Raw genomic sequence first — 23,976 nt, forward strand, 5'->3', positions numbered from 1 at the left:
GACTTTTTTTTTGAAAAGTTTGAATTAATTAGAGAAAGGAGAAAGTACAAAAGAATTGGTGGAATCAGAGATGAAGATGTGTTACTTCATGATATCCTCTCAACTAGAAATGAAATAAAAAAAAAAGAACAAATTATGAGCTCAACCAATATTTCTACTCTAGAGGAATAGGAGACCTAGGACATCTTCCGCTTCTATTATAAGACTATGAGCTAAATCATTAAAAATGCTATCCTTTCTAGCTTTTCAAATGGACCAGCAAATGGCAAAAGGGATTAAAACCCACAGACCCCTCTTGGTTCTTTTGTGGGATTAAAACCCACAGACCCCTCTTGGTTCTTTTGTGGGATTGAAACCCACAGCTCATGGCAAAAGGGATTAAAACCCACATGTTGTCTATTTACATAACTAACACCTTCATAAACAAACGATAAAAAAGAAGGCTTCTTTTGGACAATAAAGAATCGGAATACCCAGTTACTTCATTAACAATGTAATGTTCTCTGGAGTAAGTCCAGTTCTCACATCCCAGTGAAAAAACAAATGAACTGTTCATGCTTCTATGACTACCCCTCTAACAAGGAAAAGAATGAAAAAACAAGTGACAGCAAACCCCCTTCCAAATAAACAATGCATTAGTAAGTAAAAAAGCAAATCGAATGGAAATTTCGACAGGAAGATCTCCTTCAAGAAAACCAACAGTTAACGCAATGGAGGACTCCAAATATCGGGAAATGAAAATTACCAAGATTCTTTATATATTGCACACTAGAAACCAGCAAAGTTTCCCTAGGGGAGGAGAAAAACACAGACGACCTTCCAATGACAAAGGCTTAAAGTTATGTCAGAGCAAATATACCCAAAAAACAATCCTTATCAGAATTTGGTGGTCATAGATTTTGAAGATATTAAACAAAAGGATAAACCTTCCGCTCACCAAGATGATGTTCTAAAGTTATGTCAAAGCAACTATATAGGCTAGCATGAACAAATCCAGAGAGTATACTTACGTATCTGTGAAGAATAACCAAAGGCGAGAAAAAATTCTAGATTAACAGTTACAGAGAGACTTGTAAATGTCAAAAGTTTCTATATTGACATATCCTGAAATCTACATCAACAAAGTGACCTTGCGGTTTCCCCGAAATCTACGTTGGAGACCACATAGCATAGGCTCAATAGAATGACTATAAATGTGCTTTACCTGAAGAAAAATCAAATTAATAAACTGTTGCTGGTTTAAACCACCAGCTTAGCAAGCACGCAAGTTCATCCGGATGTAGATTTTCTCCTGCATATAGTCATGATAAGATCGGCATCAGAACAATATCTAAAACCATTAAAAAGTAAATATCAGTGAACTAATAGCACTGTCCTATATCAAATATAAAAGCTAACAAAATTTAGATGCTCAAAATGAAAATCAAAACAAATGACCTTTTCATGATTCGATGACTACCCCTATAACAGTGAAAAAAATTGAAAAAGCAAGTTAAGAGAGATAAAAAGCCATTAAAAAGTGAATATCAGTGAACTAATAACACCGTCCTATATCAAATATAAAAGCTAACCAAATTTAGATGCTCAAAATGCAAATCAAAAGAAATGAAATTTTCATGCTTCGACGACTACCCTATAACTGTGAAAAAATTTGAAATAGTTAAGAGAGAAAACACCCTTTCATAAACAACTCATTAGTAATTAGAAACAACTCATTCGAACACTACACCTGCTAACAGGAGAGTGCTTCCATACCGCTACAGGCGCCAAATCCTAGAAGGTGAAGGAATTTTTAAGACGGTAGGAAAAATCGACAAATTGTAAACTAAGCTTTAAGGAGAACAAAAAGTAGAAAACCCCTTGAGTTGAACAAGTCAGCTTAAATCCAAGTCCTAATATACCAAATGTGAGCGATCATCTGAACCTGGACCAGCAAAATCACGCAAATAGCACTGTTAAAGCCAACTGCATCTTGTAGCTGTCGCAACGAACATAACCTAAAAATAAAAATTTAGCAACAGAAAACTTCCTTCAAGAAAGAACCATGCCGGTTCTTCAACGGTTAAAGCCTCACAACGCTGCACAAATGAGGAAGGGAGTTCAAAAGAAGAACAAAAGTGAAACTAATAAAAAAATTAAGTTTTTAGGGGTCAATCAAACCTTACTGTTTCCTAAATCGATGCAAACAGGTACAGAGTACAACCTCCAATGCAGTCCCTAGAATAAGAAGAAAGAAATTGCATGTACTCAATAGTCAAATAAATAACCTATCAATTAAGAGAACAAGATTTGTTAATCCCCTAGAAATGAGGAAAAAGTAACCAGAAGGAGCGAAAACTAGGTCGTGTCTACTTGGAATTGGCCCAAGTTGCAAATCCCTGAAAAACATCAATTTTATTTTGCTTCCATTAATTATAGTTTCTCTAAAAAGGACAAAAATCACAGAAGCAAGTCAAACAAAATGGCCCTTCACACAGGTGATTTGACAAAGTTGACCCCGATCATCCTAGCAAACCAATAAGAATCAAATGAGTACTTATATCTATTGAAAACACCGTAAAAAGAAACGAACTAGTGTGGTTTTTTAACCCATCGCCTCTCTGACGTTAACATGAAAAACTAAGACAAGTCGTCCCATGATCCCATCACATCGATACCTCAGAAAGAGAACACAAAACAAATACGTAAATCAATCCAAGAAGATATGAAGAAAGAAAAAAAAAACTGAAAGAAGAAAGTTCAATTAGATAAACCCTTTTTCAAAAAATAAAAAGAACCTAGCCCTTTAATAGATCACCATTAGGACGCGAGAGTAGTTTTGAGTATTTTAGGCTCCTGAAGAAGTGTTAAGTAAATTCATTGTTACAACCTCATACAGTTACAAACGACGACTGATAAAGAATGGACATTGTGGAACCGATGTGAAATAGAAAACCCGCTCAGACAAAAGAGATAGCCCAATCTTCCTCCCGAAGACATCAACTTTCCTCTATAACATCGTGAAACTTTTAACAATGGATATTAGATTAGTAACAATGAACTAAGAAAATTGGAAGGATTGCACAAGCTACACTCCACGAAAGATTTACATTTTGGGTCCCAAAACCCTCCCACGAAAAAGAAAATCAATAGACTGATATCTTGTTGAGAAGAAGCAGGTAACCAACTAGAGAAACCAACAATCAACTCAAATGATTCTCAATGCAAATAAAAAGAAATGAACTTTTCATGCTTCTATAACTACCCCTGTAACAATGAAAAAAATTGAAAAATCAAGTTAATAGACACTGAACACCCTTCACAAAACAGGTTACGACCAGATACAAAGTGCAAAGACTTCCAAAAAGGAGAAAGGAATTGCCTGTACTCTATGTAAAGTGAAGGAATAGCTATTGGTAAACATTCGAACCTGATAAAAAACTACACAAAAACCAAATACACTCTAAATAATCCGCTTGAAATTGACTTCCCTGTAGAGTTGTGAAACTTATCATATTGCATATTTGATATTTCAGTATTGACAATGAACTGAAAAACCTCTAACTCCATGCATATTTCCCCGTAGAAGTGTGCTACCAACTGGAAAAAACAACAATCACTTCAAAGACATTATCAAATTTTAACTCCAGGTTGCAATATACAGGTGCAAGCAGACCACCTAAAGAAAGAAAGAAAGAAAAAGAAACTGAAAGCAGAAAGTTCAATTAACAAAACCCCAACCCAGTCCTCAAAAATGGAAAACCACGACGATGTGAGAATAGATACTGCCGGTTCCCAAAAAGGTATTCAATAAATTCACCATTTCTATGTATGTATAACTAACACCTTCATAAACAAACAATAAGACAGAGAACTTCAACAGAACAATATGAGATAAAAAAAATCCTCAATTTTTTTATAACAAGGTTATTCCTCCCTAGAGAAAGTCCTATTCTCACAAAATCAAAGAAGCGAGTTGAAATATTCCTTTCACAAAACAACGTAATGTGTCCTTGCTTATATAACAAATGAACTTTTCATGCTTATATAACTACCCCTCTAACAAGGAAAAGTTTGAAAAGGCAATTGACGAAACCCCCTTCCAAATAAAAATGCATTAGTAATTGGAAAGGAGGGAACCCTAAGAGGCAAATTTGAATGGAAATTTAAAGAAAAGAAACTAACGTCTCCTCTAAACACCAATCTTCCTCAAATCGAAAAAGAAAAGGAGTTCATCACATGTTAAGGAATGAAAGTAAAACGTAATAGTCACTGTTTCCCTAAGGGGCTTGAGAAAAGCACGGATAGCTAGGTCTTTGGGTATTTGGTTCCCTTAATGATGAAAACAGGAAACCCCCTAGGAGACATCCAAATCATATCTCCTTGGAGTATCTAATTTGTAGATTTCCCTCGGAAAATCCAATGAATTTTGCATGCACAAATTTATTCCTTTAACATGGATAAAAATTAAAGAAGCAGGTTAAGAAAACACCAACTCGTCCTCCAAACCGAAAAATAACATAATGGAAGACTGCACGGAGTGGAAAATATTGCAAGATTAAAAAATAATGGCTCAATAGAAAAAAACCAAGAATATATATTAGTAATGTTTTCCCGTGGGGCATGAGAAACACATGGACAGCTGGACCAATCAATAGATTAAAAGTTATTAACATAAATAGGTGAACCCTGACGCAGAAGGATAAACCAACGATATGGGAGAGCTTTATGCAACCTATGGAAACCAAAGCGATACAATTAACACAAACAGATACCTAAACTTTTGTAAAGAAAAATCCAAAGCAAATAAAGTTCTCAGATTAGCAGTACCAGAAAAAGTAGATTATGTTTAAGTTTGTATACCTGACATATCCAAATACATTAACACAGCTAATCTTACTATTTGCCGAAAGCTTCCTCCCAAGCTATGCAACTGGGGCTCAATTGGAAGAATTCCCCCTGAAGAGCAATCAAATCAATAAACTGTTATTGGTTGAAACCACCACTAGAGCAAGTATTGAAGGTGATTCTGATGTGAAACCACCACCATAGACATGAAAAGATTGGCATCAGAATCATTCTCTAAAGCCATTAAAAACTAATTATTAATAAAAAAATAACCCCCTTTCATATCAAATACAAACTTGAATCCCTTTCGTAGTTGAATCCAACTGACGATGGAAATCTCCAAAATTGAATAACTATGGAATCTGCAGAAGAAATATAATGATCAAGAACGAAATCCAACCCATATTGTACTACCCTAATCAGAGAAACGATGAAAGAATGAAATCTAGATGTTGGAAACGCAAACAGAAAACAACGAACCCAAATTAACCACGAAACCCTAGATTAGTCAAATAGCAAATACGCTTGCAAGCATCGCCTGGACAGCGAAAGTTCCTGCAACGAAAATGGAAAAATAAGGAAAAAAAATACCCTAACAGAGGAAGGAAGAAACGGAGAGAGTAGAAAGATAAAACGAAAGGGGAACAACAAAAACTCTAACAGAGAGTATAAGAGAAAATGAAAGAGGAAAAGTAAGCAAATACCTTGACAAATGAAGGAAGAGGAAGAGAGTAGATAGAGAAAACTGAAATCGTAAAGCAAACCTTCTTCGAGAAGAAACCATGAAACTATGTCAACCAAATTCCATGCTGCAGAAAAGATATCAAGAAAGATAGGCTTCATGAAAATACAAGAAATTTTGTGGAACTTGTAGCATAAAAACCTATAATGAAATGCATATTATCCTATATAAGTGTGCTACCAATTGGACAAAAAAATTTTCTAATCCAGGTTGAAATATACAGGTTCAAGTAGAAACTCCCTTCAAAATAAGAACCATACCAGTTCGTCATGTATTAAATCCTAATCACTGTGGAAAATGAGCAAGGGAGGTTCAGAAGAAGAAAGTAAAACTAATAAAAGCTCAAGTAGACCACCTAAAGAAGAAAGAAAAAGAAACTGAAAGTAGAAAGCTCAACAGAATTAACTAAAAATAAAAGAAACCAGTTCTTAAAAATGGAAAACCAAAACGACACGAGAAAACCCTCTATGTTGATATAACTACGACCCGACCTTCATAAACAAACAGTAAGGAAGAGAACTTCAACATTACAATAGGAGATAAAAAAACCCTCAATTCTCAAAACAAGGTTATTCCTCCCTGGAGAGAACCCTATTCTCACAAAATCAAAGTAAATTCTAATAGCCCTTTCACAAAACAATGTAATGTCTCCCAGGAATAAGTCCAATTCTCAAAACAAGGGTTTACCCATACCTCGATCAAGAAATCGACATTACCAGGTAAGAAAGTTCTTGACCACGAAAAACATGAATCCCATTCCATAGATCAAAATGGATGCTCAAACATAGTTGAGGTTCGTACTCTCATAACACCTGAGGAACAATTTAATGGCACTGTCATAGTGCCGGAGCCCAAAATACCGAATAGAACGATAACTTCCACATAAGAAATCAGTTATGGGAAAAAAAACAGATTTCCAAGTGGGAGTTCAAGCGTTATCGTTTTCAACATCAACAAATTATCCCATTTTTTGTAGCTAACACTCTGTTAAGCTGCCCTATAGAAGGAAACCAATTGGTTCAACAATTGAATCAGATGAAAACCTACACACCAATAAAACACCATCTAAGTAATCAACTTTGTTTTTTTTAACAACTCCTCAGAACCTAGACTTGTCCACATGTAATCCAAGCCCCATATAACAACCAACCAAAATGAAATAAGTCCAAGACAAAGAAAAAGAATTTAGATCCATACCCAAATGAAAACTTGCCCCCATCTCCACCCGAATGAAAGTTGAAACAGAAACCCCTAATAAGAAAATAATTTAAGTTCTCTATGTATACCTCAGTTGTCTTAAGTATCGACCATCAACAAAAGGGTCCACACGACATGTTAGTGGACGAAAAAGACATGCAAATTTCTCAGTTTCTACAAGTTAGAAACTAAAAAGAACATAAGATATTTAAATGGTATTGTTCACCTTGAGGGTATTGGAGGAAGACAAGAAGCTGATTCTTTTCACCACAATTAGACACTTGCACACTGCAAAATCAGGAGACATCCAATATTCTCTTCCAACCAGGACATGAGCCAAATATAGATTGTGATCTTCCAAATTGGATGCCCTGAAAGTAGTTGAAAAGATTGTTTATTTGATGCTAAAATTAGATATACCTCACAAAAGAATGAAATAGCAAGTTAGAACAAAAACACCCAGGCGGTCTATCTGCAGCATCCAACAGAAAACCTTCGGCTACAAACATGACAGAAAACCTTCAGCTCTAAGAGAATTACTCCATTTAACTAGAAATAATTGTTATCTTCTCAAAACTTATCCAGCTGTAACTCTTACGTCATAATATAACATTAAAAAGGAAGAAAGCTAAAAGAGAATGTACACTGTCAAATAAATTAGCCGCACATCCCTCCTAATCAATCTATCTTGTTATCTTGATGCCCCACTAGAGAGGACAACAAGTGACCATGCAAACGAAAAAATCAAAATAAAATAAAAAGGGTTAACTCAATTTTGGCCCCTAAAGATGACCAGCTCACCAAAATGGCTCCCTAAAGATGACCAACTTCCAAAATAGCCCCCTAAATCACTTTGCCGTCTGTTTACCTTTAGAAATTAATTTTTTTCTTTTCTTTTTCATTACCAATTTTACCCTTCTGACATTCTTCCATTATTTATGGTTTCAAGATCATTAATCATAAATCATGTCATTCATTAGTAAAATATGGCACGAAATAACAACTTCCGTCCCTACAAAAAAGTGAAGGAATTACAAAAGAAGAAGCGCACATGTTAGGATGGATACAACAAGAATCTTAAAATATGGCACAATCGGAACCAGAAAAGAAATTTAATGGTTATGTATTTGTCTGACCTGGCATGAGAAAAACTAGGACAGTAGATTTATAGATACTACATTTTCATGGAAAGGAATGAGACAAAAGAGAAGATTGTGGTATCTCCAAAAAGTAGGAAAACCCCCAAAAGAGAGAAGCAAATCACATCTTCGTAAAGTAAGTCCACTTCGAAGATCCCTGCAAAAATCAAATAAATGCATGCTTTGTTTGTTGTTTCTCTAATAAGGAAATAAACTAAGGTTGCAACTTGCAAGTTAAAAGACAGAAAATGCATTGCCAGAGAAGTCATAACTAATTGAAAAGAAAAGCATATCAGAGGCCTGTTCAAAGTTTTCAAAAAATATTAAAGGTCATGCACCTCCAAACAGAAATCATTTCTATGAAGAAGCTTCGACAAGACACCAGCCATCCTAGAAACTTACAAATAATACTCAGGAGGACCAGACAACTTAGGAAATGAAAAGGCATAAAAAGATTCTTAAAATATGCCATGCAATAACCAAAGATAGGTAGTACTACTACTTTTCAGAGAGCCAAAGCAAATAACACGAAGAGCCGGTCTTTAGATGTCGCATGTTATTGACCAAGGATCAAAGAGTCCTGCGTGTGGAAAGCAGACATCCGCATGGTCTGGAAACAATTTGGTGTAACTGTAAGCAACATGTTTGCATAGATATTCCCCTATAAAAACATGGAAATGTACAAAAAATTGGGCTAGAAAACCTCCTGCAAGAAGGAATTGCCGTTCTCCTCCTAGGAAAAGAAGATAATACAGAATGATAGTTTTTACACCACTTCAAGCAATGCGAAGGAACAAGCTAACAGGATTAGGGTTTCTCAGGAAGAAATTCAAATGTTGTGAGCAAACTTCCATGCCCCAGGCGCGAACCCCTAAAAATTAATATGAACAGATAATAAATCGCAAAAAAGTAAACTCAACTGCCATTAAAGAAACTTTAGTAGAAAGCCCCCTTTACGACAAAAGCGGATTAGCGTAAATCCAAGTCCTAGAATACCGATTGCCAGTGAGCATCTGAAACTGGACAGAAGGAATACCCAAATAGCACTGATAACTCCAACTGCATCTTGAAGTTGGAACAAGCATAACCCACACAAAAATGCAGCAAGCTGTTACAGAAAAATTCCTTCAAGATAAGAACCCATGTGTAATTCCTTCACTGTTATAACAGAGTGAAGGAACTACACAAGAAGAACCGCAAATGTTAGGGTCGATATAACAAGAATCTTAAAATATGGGATGCTCGGAAGTCGGAACCAGAAAAGAAATTTAACGGTTCTATCACTTATTTTCATGGAAAGAAGAAATAAATAGACAATAGGAAACAATTGTGGATTCTACGTAAAGTATGAAAACCCCCACAAGAGAGAACCGAATGACATCTCCTTGAAGTCCAATTCGAAGATCCTCGCAAAAATAAAATGAGTGCATGCTTCAACTATTATTCCACTGATAAGGAAAACATTAAAGTAGCAAGTTAAAGATAGAAAACACCTTCAAAGATAATGTCATAACTAAATCAAAAGGAAAGAATATTAGAGGAAATCTGGAGGACCACAAGACCAGTCTTGGAAACCAACATGTAATACACAGGAGGACCACATAAGAAAGGAAAGGAAATGGTTTAGAAAGATTCTTACAAATGGCATGCAATAAACCAAAATAAGTTACTAGTACTATTTTCTCGAGAGACATGCAAACAACACGGACAGGGCTAAGGATGTTGCATATTATTGAGAAGTATTAACTGTTATCGACATAGTTAGTTAAACCTTCATATAAAAGAATAAACCGACACTAGAGAAGAGTTTTATGGAAGTATAATATGGGAAAGAGAACGCTGTAAAGAAAATGCCAACCTATAAAACCCCTTTAGTTAAAACAAGAAACCCCTTACAAAGACAGTGACATCTCTACAACGTCGTTTACGTCACGTATCAACCATTAGTAACACATAACTAAATAAAATTTATAATGCAGTGAATATAATCTCCCTCACTTAAATATTTACCTTTTCGGTCACGAAGAACTCCAAGAAAAAAATTGAACAGACTGAAAACCCATAAAAAAAGAAGCTTGCTGCCAACTGCAGATAACAACAATACATAACTATTCTCAGAATTCTACTTTTGGTTGAAATATCTCAGCAGTAAAACAATGACTGCTAAAAAAAAAGTTTATCTCATTACAGATTTTGATAGATTGGAAAGGATCAATCTTGGCCAATATGATGTCCTACAATTACAGAACCGCAACTGTACCCATTAAAACTAAAAAAAACTCAACATGAATACCTAAGCTTTCGAGGAAAGCCCAAAGGTGCAAATAGGTTCCACATTAACAGTAACAGAAAATGATGATCAAGTTCAAGTTCCAAAACCAACATCTCTGATGCATCACAGGGTCATCTTATTAGAAAACATAAATAAGAGCTCATTGGGAAGAATTTGAAAGTGTACAGTTTCCTAAACAGTTGGATCTTATCGTGCACACAGCGAGAAAACTTATTTTTTGGTTAAACAAAATCACCATGCACACTGTAACAATTCAGAGCAAATAAGCAAACAGAAAACCTAGATAGAGTGTAAACCTACTATTAGCATAAAATTTTCAATAGTCAATACTGAAGAAGGGAAAATCAAAAATGCCCAACGAGGAACCAGTTAGGGGAACTTATAATAAAGCCACCAACCAAACACTGCGAGTTGAGAGAAGTGGTTCACTCTCGATGTACATGAGCCAAATCAGATCACAGACATCTTAAATAGTCTCTGAAGCCGATAATTCTTCAACCACAAGAGTCCCTGGGAAAAACAAAAAGCAAAGCCAAAAAATAAGGTCCCAAAACACTAAGAAATTAAAAAAACACTTCCACAGTCCACATCCTAACACGAAGGGTACATCATGCTATACTATGTATATTCAATGAACTGAAGAAGAGTACTTCAAGACAACTACCCCGCGTAATATAACTTCTATCCCTACAACAGAGTGAAGGAATTGCAAAAGAAGCGCACAAGTTAAGGTGGATACAACACGAATCATAAAATATGGCACACTTGGAACCAGAAATGAAATTTAATAGTTCTGTTTTTGTCTGACAGGTATGAGAAAAACTAAGACAGATGATCTATGGATACTATATTTTCATGTAAAGTAATAAGACAATAGGGACGAATTGTGGATTCTATGTTTTTTTTTATGAGAAGGATTCTATGTAAAATAGGAAAACCCCCACAAGTTAGAACCAAATCACATCTCCTTAAAGTAAGTCCAATTCAAAGATCCCTACAAAAATCAAATTAATGCTTACTTTAATTGTTATTCCTCTAATAAGGAAATTAATGGAGGTAGCAAGTTAAAAGATAGAAAACGCCTTTACCAGATGAAGTCATAACTAATAGAAAAGAAGACTATTAGAGGTCTGGAGTGCACCTCCAAGCAGAAATCGTTTCTAAGAAGACGTTTCCAGAAGACACCAGTGGTCCTGAAAACTACTAAATAACACATATGAGGACCAGATGACTAAGGAAATGAAAAGGTATAGGAAGATTCTTAAATCATGCCATGCAATAAACCAAAAAAAGGTAATACTACAACTTTCCCGAGAGGCATGCAGATAACAAGGAGAGCCAGTTTTTGGACGTCGAATATTATTGTGAAGTGTTAAATGTTAACAACATAGAATGGCACTAGAGAAGAATTTTATGGAATCTGTGCATAATATGGGAACTCCCTTGAGAGAGAACGCTGAAAAGACCAACGCTAACCTAGACAACTCCTTCAGTCAAAACAAGAAACCCCATTTTCCCTTACAAAGACAGTTACTTCTTTACAACATCATAAAAACATTTCAATTGCGTATCAACCAAGAAACTTCAATTTCCCTTACAAAGACAGTGACTTCTTTACAACATCATAAAAACATATCAATTGCGGATCAACCAAGAAACCCCAATTTCCCTTACAAAGACAGTGACTTCTCTACAACATCATAAAAACATTTCAATTGCGCATCAACCATTAGTAACCCAAAACTAAATAAAATCAATAGTGCAGTTTAATATAAACTCCCTTCACCTAAAGATTTACTTTTTTTGGTCAAGAACTAACTGATGAGAACATTTGAACAAGCAGAAATCCCATCAAGAAGAAGCTTGTTACCAAGTCGAGATAACAACAATCTATACAAAACTATTGTCAAAATTTTCTACTCTCGGTTGAAATCTCATCAATAAAAAAATTACTGCTAGAAAGAAGAAAAGTTTTTCTCATCACCAATTTTGATAAATTCGAAAGGTTAACCTTGACCAAGATGATGTCCTACAATTACGCAACAATAACAACTTTAACGAATAAACCTAAAAAAATCAATTAGGATACTAAGCTTTTGATGAAAGCCGCAATGAGAGAATAGATTCCACATTAATAGTAACAGAAAATCATAATCATGTCCAGAGATCCACTAGCATCATATCTGATGCATCACAAAGTGATCTTACCTTTTTCCCGAAAACTTTATTGGAGAACACAAATAGGAGCTGCTCAATGGGAAGAATTTCGAAGTGTGTTTTCCCTACACAACAACTGGGATCAATAAACCGATGAAGATGCAAATCCAACCCTGAGTCCCAAATCAAAGAACAAAATTAAGAGCCAAATCAGAACCAAAACTCCTAGATGCTCGAGATGCAAACAAATACCAAACAAACCAGTTAGATCACGAAATCAACATTGTTTCAAACGCAAATATGTTTCAGGCACACCACCAATCACCAAACAACATGGAACTGTTCATACCAAATTCAGAACTTTAGTCCTCGCATCAACTTCAGAGAACAACAATCAATTCAAAACAGTTCTAAGATTAAACTTTTGGTTCAAGTATCTTGTTACAAACCAAGAAGTTAAAATTTTTATTATGTATAGTTTCTATAGCGTCAAATTCACATTTGCGACAGATTGATGTTCATGTTTCCCTCAAGGCTCTAATAAAAACAGGGTTGAACTGCGAGATTATGAATATGTGGACTCCCCAAAGAGTAATCAGATTAATAAAAACTTTGGTGGTCTAAAGCATCAACAAAACCATTCTGATGTGCATCAAGTCATTCACACATACATAATAAGATCGGCAGCATTATCCCTAAAGCCTTTAAAAATACTACCAATAAATTAGGACCCTCTCAACTAAACTTCGTTTAACAGGATAAAAATGAAAGAGTAAAAAATATTACAATACATTCAGAGTTTCACAAAAAAGATAAAAAATCAAAGAAGTGGGGTAAAAGACCAAAAAAACCCTCCCAATAGGGCGTATTTGATAACATTACATTTCAGCAACTTTCAGTTGGCGAACACTATCTGGAAGTTGGCCCCTGAAATTTAAAAAAGGTGGATTCTAAACGACCCTCCAGATATTACTAACTCACTATTATATGTTGCGCAAGGAACAACCAATTGGCACATCTAAAATCAGATGAAGTAGAATTGAAACAACCATTAATATGTCACATAAAATCTTAATATCCAATATAAATTAGTAGCAGGCAATAACTGAATTGATTCACAATCGAAGAAGAAAAGAATTTGGAGACAAGATTAGAAGGTGAGATGGTCATTCCTAGCTAATAATAAGACTATACGAGCAACAAGCCAACAACTACTCAAGCGTTAGAGCTCATGTTACATACAAATAACACTAGATTATGTCTCAGGCAAGGAGCAACATAAGACACAGCTAAAGTAAGATGAAGTAGATTTGCAAAAGCTAACCTCCCAAGTAAGTATACCAACCGAAGTTGAAAATGAAAAACCTACGGAAAAGTTTGCATCAACATGATAGTGCTCCTAAGATAGCATGTCTTCTAAATTACCTTTAAAAGTCAGAAAATAAAGGAAAAGGTAAAGAACTTTGGCACTACGGATTTTACTCATGGATCTGGAATAGGACTGAAAATACTTGACTTACCCATTATAAAGGAAATTAGTTCAGTTTGAAATCTTCTAACCTATCCTACATCAAGATAAGACCATCAACGATTTTACAGATGTAGATAACCTAGACACGACATTTTAAAACGGAAAAAGATAACAAAAACTATATCCTGATGACAACCAGGGAATATAATAGCAACATCAAGCAAGTTCCAGCAACCCCGACAAGAAAGATTTTCCATTTTGTAAAACCAATCCAACATCTTTTAGAAACGAAGGAACACAACCAAAATAGAGAGAATAACAAAAATCATCATGTACATTATAACAAATTACCTATTTGGAGAAAATGAGCAAACAGAAAACCTAGAAAAAAGTGCAAAACTGTGATTAGCATAAAACTCAAAACTGAAGAAGGGAAAATGAAGAATTGCCGATGAGGAACCACTAAGGAAACTTAGGATAACGTGACCAAACACTACCGCGTAAGAAAGTTGGTTCACTCACGATTGACATGAGCCAAATATGGATCGCAGACATCTCAAATAACGTACCCAAGAAACCAAACCAAATCATCAAGCAATAAAGAATCCTTCGGAAAAAAAACAACCAAAGAAAAATAAGGATCCAGCACACTAAGAAATTTAAAAGAAACCCCACAAGGTTGAGCAAGTCAAAAAACAAATACTAACACAGAAATAGGTGGCAAGCAAGACTCGTAACTCCATATTTTCCCCTCCCCACGTCAGATATTGAACTCAGTATTGATATCTACCAACCTGTAGCTCATACCCCTAAACATCAGGCGGGAAAAAAAATATTTGTACTATAATAAAAATCTATCAATAAACTTCCTCACTAGCAACTTGAAATAAAAACTCCTTTGGGAGAGACTCAAGTCAGAATCCCTTGTCCTCCAACAACCGGAAGAATGACAGAATCTGCACAGTGGATATCACCGGTCACATTGTGAACATAATTTAAAGTAAATGTGAACAAATAGCTTGAAGAAATGACCTCTGTACGAAATGTAACTGCAAGTTTATATAAGAAAGAAACCCTTCGAAGAAACCCAAGAACCATGGAAACCTAATCATCCAGTAAACAAAGATAATCCAGCAAGATAAGTTCTTCCACCACTGCAAGAAACGCAAAGCAAGTTATTTTTTCCGTGACAAAACGTGTGACAAGCTAACCCTTCCAGGTCCTTACCACATATTCTTAAAAGTAAGGTTAAGGAATTTCGTATTACGTACAGGAAAAAGATTGCAGAAAGACTAAAATAAACTTCCATGAAAGCAACTTAACTAGAGATCCCCCTTTAAGCCCCGTTCAAGGTTACCAACCGTCGGAGGATGTCTGAAATGGCGGCCACCCATACCTGAACACAGTTACATGCAATCAAATCTTAAAGGTAGAAGAGACATAACATAAGCAAACAATCTCTCTCAGTGAACAAGCTAGTATAGAAAACACCCTCCCTTCACAACAGACAAACCAAACCTCTTCTGCAAGTATTTAAATCCGGAGGGTTCGGATAGGAAATAATACTGCCAAATTTTGATCTTTTTCCCAAATCACGAAATGATTGAGGTAAGGATTCCATAACAAATCCCTAATGATAAGGAGAGAAATTTTTACCACTCAATACCTTAATACCGAAGAAAATGAATTTAAAGCCCCGTGTTTGGGTAGAGAACCCCTTTCAAAATAAAAATGGAATCGCTCTTTAAGCAAAAACCATATCATCTAGGAAATGAAGATTACGAGGAATCACGTAATTGAGAAGGCAAAGCCAGATAAGAACATCAAAATGCTCCCTCCCCCATCGAAAGTTGAGCCTGTATATTTAAGGATTAAGAGTAAAAATGTTAACAAACTTCCGGGAATCAAGTAATAAGCAGAAAGCTTTTTTGAAGAAAGCAGAGTAGTTTTTAAATTATAAATACCGCTCGGATCCAAGGAAATGTTACTCCCATGCAATAACTCCCTTCAAGAGAAGAACCAACTAGTTCTCCATGAATTAAATCCTTATCATCTGGGATCCAAGAAAATAGTCTAGCCAAAGGTTGACCTCTCCAAAACTGAGAGAGACAATCTAATTGAGCAGAAAGAGAAAAAAAATCTAATCAAACTATAAGTTTGTACGGGGAATAAGAATGTTACTTTTTCGTAAATCAAGAAATAACCAAGTATCGGTAGGTAACACTTCCATAACAAATCCCTGCAATATTGGGAGAGAATTGGTATATTAAATATTTGAATAAAGAAACAATGAACTTAAGATATAAACCTGAAGTACCCAAGTTCGCATAAAAAACTCTACAACAATGAAAACGTAATCGCTTCCCAAGGTAGATCCTATCACCCAGGAAACAGACAACAGCCAAGATGATTCCCATACCTGCAGAAATGAGGAAAAGGAAACCAGCTTGAGTGGAAGAAAATAGAAACCAAGTATGTGGTATCCACTGTTTCACTTCCGGCATGAAGAGGTCAGACGACTATTTAAACTTCCAGAATCATTTTCCAATCACCAAGTGTCTGTGATCATGTTATTCAATGATTAAATAAAGAATACTGCAAAACATAATTAGTACACGATCAAAAAAAGAAAAGCAAGTAAAGAAAGACCCATACGAATACAGCCTATAGAACTCCATTGACTCCACCCCTCTTACTAAACAATCAAGCAAAATAAAGCATAATTAGTACTTGGACGACTAAAAAGCCGAAAGTTTAAAGCCACCATCCACTTTTCATTTTAAAAGGTCACACTCGAGAGAAGAAAAGAAAAAGAACTGAAACGAAAGCACACCTACTATCCTAAAGAACATAGTGAGACTTTATACTATGCGTATTCCATTACTAACAAAGAACTAAAAATACTGCAATGCATTAGATATAGACTCCTCTCACGTAAAGGTTTAACATACTGGATTGCAACAACTACCCCATGAAATCTACACAGACTGAAATTCTGTCGACAAGAAGCACCACCAACTGAAGAGAACAACAGTCAATTTGAAACAACTTTGAAAATATTAACTCCTAGCAGAAATATCTCATCAATAATTGATGACTGCTAGAAAGAAGAAAAATTGAAGGTGAATCCAAATAAGCTTAACAGAAAACTAGATCAGGTTTAAGTTTCTATACCAACTAATCTAACATATCACAGAGTCATCTAATATAGGATCAATACCTTTACTAGCTAAACCCGCAGTGAAGCAAGTATTTAGGATGATCCTGATGTGAGATCGACATCAGAATAATCTCTAACTCCAAATTAGTTATCAATGAGTATTAACTCTTAGCTGAAATGTCGCATCAGTAATTGATGACTGCTAGAAAGGAGAAATATTGGTAAATCGTGAAAGGACACTGAACCAAATGCAACCTTCCCACTACAACGACCAACTAATCATGTTATACAAAACGTTTTTAGGATAGCAAATCGAAACGATTAACGTTATAATGACCAAGATGTTATGCCAAAACAGAAGTATTTAAGATGATCATGATGCGGTATTGCATCAGAATCATCTTTAAATCCATTAGAAGTAATTACCAATGAATTAGTAACCCCCTTCAATAACTCAAGGGCGATGTGTAGTCGAATCTGAATAAGCCACCAACTGATCAAGTACTAATATCCAACCCATATATTCTTTTCTTCCTAACCAAAGAAAAAATTCAACTTAGAACCAGATCAAAATCAAACTTTTTAGATGCTTGAGATGCAAGCCGAAAAAACAAACTGAACAGATTAGATTGATTGAGAAACCATAGATTACTAAAAAAAAGCAAACCGCTTTTAGGCACCACCAATCAATCAGCAAAAGCTTGAATAGCTTGAACTGTTCACACCAAATTCAGAGAACAACAATCAAGTCAAAACCATTCTCAAATTGTAACACATGCTTCAGATATATCATCAACAAAACAACAGGTAGATGGACAGTAATCTTTAGGCTGTTAATACTGTGGTAAATAACTACACAAGCTAATACCCCCAAATTCAAAGAGAGAAAGTGCAGCTTCTATATACAACCCACAAGTTAGAAGCAATTCCAAATTAACAAGAAGTAAAAACTAAATCATGTATAGTTTCTATACCGAAAGATTTGATACACCAACAGAGTGATCTTACTTCTTTGATACAACTACCCCATAGCAACTGTAACAGTTCAAAATATATTTAAAAAAATTCAACAAGAATACCTAAGCTTCTATAAAAAAAAAAATAATAAAATAAAAAAAAAAAAAAAAAAAAAAAAAAAAAAAAACCAAGGCAGAGAATCATGCATAAAGCACGTAAAAAAATGGCTAATAAAGATGACATCAATTATGTAAAAACATAGGATAACAAGTTTTTCTACTTTACTACCATAGTATAAAGATCTGAAGTATTGCCAAACAACTAAAAAATAACAGTGAAAAGGGAAACCAAAACTTCTAAAGAGGTTATTGGATTCGAAAAACACAAACATCGATAATGGCTTAAAATACGTATGCTTCGAGGCGGGCCTCCAGGCATACACCTCAACCGTTTTTTCAAACATTCAAGCATGGTTTATTAAGGAAATCTCGAAACTTTACTCATTCCCTGAAATACAATCGCATAAGAAATCAATAAGCAGGGTTCAGTAGAGCAAGTATTTAAGATGATCCATATGCGGATCTTATCCTGCACACGGGCCTGATAAGATTGCCGGCAGTATCATCTTTAAATCTATGAAAAGTAATTACCAATTTTTTTCATGATTGCTTCCATATAAAATTTCGAGAGGCAAATCAATCAATCAAGAGAAAAATCCAAACCTACTATGCAATGCCTGATCAGAGAAGAACTGAGAAGCAAATCAAGATAAAAACTTTTGGACAGTGTTATCAAAATCGTGCGACTTAGAATTTCTTACGTGAAGCCTTTTTCTGGGATAGGGGCCGCCAACTTCAAATATAGAACTTGGCTTCAGCAGAGTTAAAAACATTGATCAGTTGTGATTGTCACACCACCTCAGGACTTGACACAACTCATATAACTTCACATAGACACGTTGACCACAATTGCAACAACTATTAATACATCGCACCAAACAATATCCAATATAATATGTCGCATCTCAGGACATGACACAACTCATAACTTCACACACACATATTGACCACAAGTGAAACAACTACAGAAGCAGAAATGAGTTTGGAGGTAAGATAAGTGAGGCGGTCACAGCTGGCTACCAATAAGACTATAAGACCGACAAGCAAAAAACTCGAAGTGTTAGCGCTTATGTTGCAAACATTAGCACTAGATTATATTTTTAGCAAGGAGCAACATACTGACACAGCGAAAATAAGATCAAGTACGATTTCGAAAGCAAATTTAAGTTAGTAATACAAACCGAAGTTGAAAAGAAAAATCTATCAAGCAGCTTGCACCAGCATGACGAAGCTCCTACAATAGCAAGCAAATCTTCTAACATATCTTTAAAAGTCAAAAATGAAGGAAACAAAAGGTGAAAAACTTAGGAACCATGGATTTACTACTCATGGATCTGCAATAGGACTGCAAATACTCAATTTACACAAGATGAAACATAAAACTCCGGTGTTTTTTTGTGTCAAAAGTCAGCAAATTGTGATTCTCTCCACTACGATTCAGGAAAGTAGTTTTGTCCACTCAACATATATCGGATATAGATAGCAGACTGTCCACATTGTCCTACAAATAGTTGAATGAAACTATATATCGGATATAGATAGGAAAAAAGATTGCACAAAGAGAAAACTAAACTCTCATGAAAACACTTAAATAAAGATCCTGCTTCAAACCCCGTCGGTGAATGTCTGAATGTGGATAGCGGCCACCCATACCCAGAACACAGTTAAAGCCTAAAGGCACTTACATATTAAAGGTGGAAGAGACGTAGCCTAAGCAAAACATTTTTCATGGAACAAGCTACTATAGGAAACTCCATCTTAAAGGTGGAAGAGACAAAGCCTAAGCAAAACAGTTTCGGGAAACACCTTATAAACAGAAAGCTTTATCGAAGAAACATATAGATTTTTAAATTGTAAATACCACTCAGAAACCAAGGATCAGGGTGAACACTCAAAACATAGCAGCTACTTAATTGAGGATTCCGAATTTGAAGTAAATTGGCTTCATGAAATGAACATGGACAGAATAAAAAATCTTATCTGAAGGCATTATAAAGAACAACCAATGAAGGACCCCCTTCTAATATCATACTTACAGTTGAATTAGATTTCAAGTGGAATCATTGACAATATCAATTTCCAAAATGGCATAGATATCAAATCTGCAGAAAGAATTCGATCAAGAACATAATTTGAACCCTCGTTTTACGAAACGTCAGACCTAAATAACCAAATTGAAAGGAAACTGATAGATGCTTAAAAACATAAACCAAGAAACACAAAATGAAATCAACCTGACAAACCAATATTAATATAAACACAAACAGCGAGGAACCAGCTAAAGCTTCAATAACTTGAAAGAAACCTGCAACAGATACCAAGAAATCAGGAAGAACACAACCGTAGATAGATCAGTTAAGGGGAGACAGAGAGAGGGGGCCAAGAATTTATAATGCAAGATTCATTTTGTTTGTGAGGGATAAAGGTTTTAGTTTTGACCTACCTTCCCCAAACAATAAAAGCAAAATAAATGAAGGAAACGAACGTTAAAGAACTTAGGAACCATGGATTTACTACTCATGGATCTGCAATAGGAGTGCAAATACTTAACTTACACATGATGAAGGAAATGAGTCCAGTTCGGAGTCTTCTGACCAATCGACCCAGCACCAGAAAACTGTTTTTTGTCCGTTCTACTAAATTCCACATATCCTATCAACATGATGGAGTTTCTGAGAAAACAAAACTTCTAACACACCTTTAAAAGACAAAATGACGGGAACGAGAACTTGGAACCTTGAACCCAGCAATCCACGTAAATTGCTGAAAAAATGTAGACCAAGCCAAGGAAATGATATCAGTTCAAACCCATCCACCCAGCACCGGAAAGTTAAATCTTCTCCCGTCGAATTGGGAAGTTCCGCATATCCTACATCAAGATAAGACCATCAATATTTTTACACATTTACTTCATCTAGAGTCTAGACATGGAACTTGAAATGTGAAAAAAGAAAAGATAGAATTTTATCCTCATAACATCCAGGTGATCTAGTTGTAGTATCCAGCAACTTGAGATAGAAACGATGAAAAAGAATTTTATAAGAAACCTACCAAACCCTATAACTCATAATCTACACAAAGCGATGAAAAAGAATTTTACTATCAAATAAAAGATACATCGGTAAACTTCCTAACCAGCAACTTGAGATAGAAACTCCCTTCAAAGAGACCGAGTAAGATTTCATTATAATTCCCAGTCGTTCAACAACCAGAAAGAGTGACTGAATCTGCAAAGCACACATCCCCAATAACAATTTGTGAACATAATAATGTAAACAAAATGTGTAATTACACAGAAGACCCCTGTAAAAACGTAACTGCAAGTTTACAAAAGAAAACCGCCTCTCGAAGAAACAAAAGCTCTCCCACAATCCAGTAAGATAAGTTCTACAACCTTTTCAAGAAGTACATATCCCTAAAAGAGAGGTTAAGGAATTACATATTACGACTAGGAAAAAGATTGCACAAAGAGGAAACTAAACTGTCATGAAAAACCTTAAATAGAGGTCCTCCTTGAAACCCCCATCCAAGAATATCAACCGTCAGTGAATGTCTGAATGTGGACAGCAGTCATGCATACCCGAAACACAGTTAATGGCACATTTTAAAGGTGGAAGACATAGCCTAAGCAAAAAAAAATTCAGGAAACAAGCTACTATAGAGAACTCCATCTTAAAGGTGGAAGAGACATAGCCTAAGAAAAACACTTTCGGGAAACAATTTATGAACAGAAAGCTTTATTAGAGACACGGAGTGATTTCTAAATTATAAATAACAATCAAATACCAAGGACCAATGTGAACCCTCAGAACAGACTAGCTACTTAATTAAGGATTGCGGATTTGAAGTACATCGCCTTCCTGAAATGAACATGGGCAGAATAGGACTAGCCATCCCACAACAAATATCCCTAGGAAACGCAAAGCAAACCGATCACCTATCTTCAAAACAAAAGATAGCCTCGACGGAAAAAGGGAAAAAAATTGAAAGAGGTAGTTTCAATTTTGCACAAAAGAGAAACACCCTTCCTGAAATAAATCAGCATTGGAACATAACAGTACCTAAGAAATTGCAACTGCACTCAAACCGCAATCCCTGGAGAAAATTTGAAATTCTTAAGGTTGTGTATTCCATTGTTAACAGAGAACAATAAACACTTATAATGATAAGAGAAAGCTCCGTTAATTAAGTCATTTCTTTGACAAACTTAGAGAACGACAATTACTTCAAACCTGTTTTGTATAGGAAATCAATACTAATGTAAACAACTGCACCTGCTATTTTGCTAATACCCCCAAATTCGGATGGAAACCACAAATCCTATATACAACTCACGAACCAGAACAGATTCCAGATTAACACTATCAGTAAGTTAAAAAATCCATTATGATAATATCTCTACCACCAAATTAAATTCAACAACAAATTGACGTACCTCAAATTTTTGTGCCCTCAAAGTAGTAGAAAGAGACTGTTTGCTTAATGTTGAACATAGATATCCCGCACAAAACAACACAATAGCAAGTTAGAACAGAAATCATATCCCCAACTAAATACTGGATCTTTTAAAAACAAATGCAGTCAGAATAATGTGCCAAGATCTCTAAGAAATGAGAAGGGTAACCAGAATAGATTCACCAAACCCAGAAATAGCTGGCAGTGGGAACTCCCAAGTGTTCCTCCTTGCTCCAAGTGATGGACTGAGTATGAACAGCTAGAACTTAATGCATACCCCCGAAAATAAGCTAAAAAAGTTTTGTACATTCAACATTGGAGTTAGTACAAATTTAGAAAGAATCAACAAAAATACATAAGGAACTTCAAATAGAAAACACCATACGGACATGCCAAGTAACTTTTTAGCATAACCCATAGTCCTAGAGTAGCAAGGTTCAAAGAGTGCTGGACATTGAAAGCAGACATGTCCTCGAAATAGAGTAACATAAAACTAAATCTGGTTTAAGTTTCTACACCAACTAAATCTAATATATCACGAAGTAATCTAATGTAGGATCAATACCTTTACTGGCACAGACCACAGTAGAGCAAGTATTTAAGATGATCATGATGTGAGAATTCGGATTGACATCAAAATCATCTTTTAATCCATAAGTAATTCCCAACGAATTAATAACCCTCTTCAATCGTTTGACAACTGAATTTTCCTAGACTGCGTGTAGATATTGAATTGCAAAAGAAACCAACTGATCAAGTACTACGATCCAACCCATATTTTTTCCTGCAAAATCAAAGAAATAATTCAACTGAGAACCAAATTGAAATCAAAACTTTTTAGATGCAAGCCAAAAACCAAACAGAATTGATTGATTAATTCATAAACCCTAGATTACTAACCTATTTCAAGCACCACCACTCAATTTCCAAAATTTGCAATATAAGATCGGCATCGAAATCATAACTAAAGGCATTAAAAAAGACCAATCAATGGAGAACCCCCACTCAACATCATACTCACAGTCAAATTAGATTTCAAATGGAATCATTGACAATCTCAACTTCCTAAATTTCATAGACATCGAATCTGCAGAAAGCATTCGATCAAGAACCTAATCGATCTCTTCAAGAAAGGACTGAGAAGTTTTGTACAAAATCGAAGCCATGAATCGTCAAATCTAATCGAAAGCAAAACTTACAAACCTAATCGATCTCTTCAAGAAAGGACTGAGAAGTCCATCCCTTTTCTTCTTCTCACTGGCAAACAAGGAATGCTCGATATCCATTCTCCATTTCGAGCGAATCAGCAAACCCTAGATTACCACACAATCGAAGCCATGAATCGTCAAATCTCTAATCGAGAAAGCAAAACTTACAAACCTAATCAATCTCTTCAAGAAAGGACTGAGGAAGTCCATCCCATGAGGTTTTCCCCAAATCACGAAATGATTTAGGCAAG

At 35.4% G+C, this 23,976-nt stretch overlaps 2 long non-coding RNA genes across 3 annotated transcripts; both read right to left on the bottom strand.

Annotated features, from left to right (window-relative positions):
• Positions 1–390: 390 nt before the first annotated feature.
• Positions 391–7,612, bottom strand: LOC147557020 (uncharacterized). Its single transcript, XR_015233778.1, has 5 exons — positions 6,993–7,612; positions 2,161–2,657; positions 1,677–2,078; positions 1,205–1,291; positions 391–1,014 (listed from the first exon to the last, which is right to left on the bottom strand). It is a non-coding gene; the product is annotated as an uncharacterized LOC147557020 (long non-coding RNA).
• Positions 7,613–13,682: 6,070 nt separating this feature from the next.
• Positions 13,683–23,928, bottom strand: LOC147557021 (uncharacterized). Of its 2 annotated transcripts, XR_015233771.1 has the most exons (7): positions 23,721–23,928; positions 23,083–23,301; positions 22,687–22,807; positions 22,498–22,540; positions 22,337–22,382; positions 21,198–21,289; positions 20,404–20,931 (listed from the first exon to the last, which is right to left on the bottom strand). It is a non-coding gene; the product is annotated as an uncharacterized LOC147557021 (long non-coding RNA). The 2 variants fall into 2 exon arrangements; XR_015233772.1 differs by lacking the exons at positions 20,404–20,931; positions 21,198–21,289; positions 22,337–22,382; ... (2 more) ...; positions 23,083–23,301; positions 23,721–23,928 and adding exons at positions 13,683–14,782; positions 14,859–15,222; positions 15,609–15,665.
• Between the last annotated feature and the right edge of the window lie 48 nt (positions 23,929–23,976).

Source organism: Eschscholzia californica, unplaced genomic scaffold (genome assembly GCF_041429995.1).
Source record: "Eschscholzia californica isolate CP2 unplaced genomic scaffold, dmEscCali1.0.p SCAF_2, whole genome shotgun sequence".
NCBI lineage: Eukaryota > Viridiplantae > Streptophyta > Magnoliopsida > Ranunculales > Papaveraceae > Eschscholzia > Eschscholzia californica.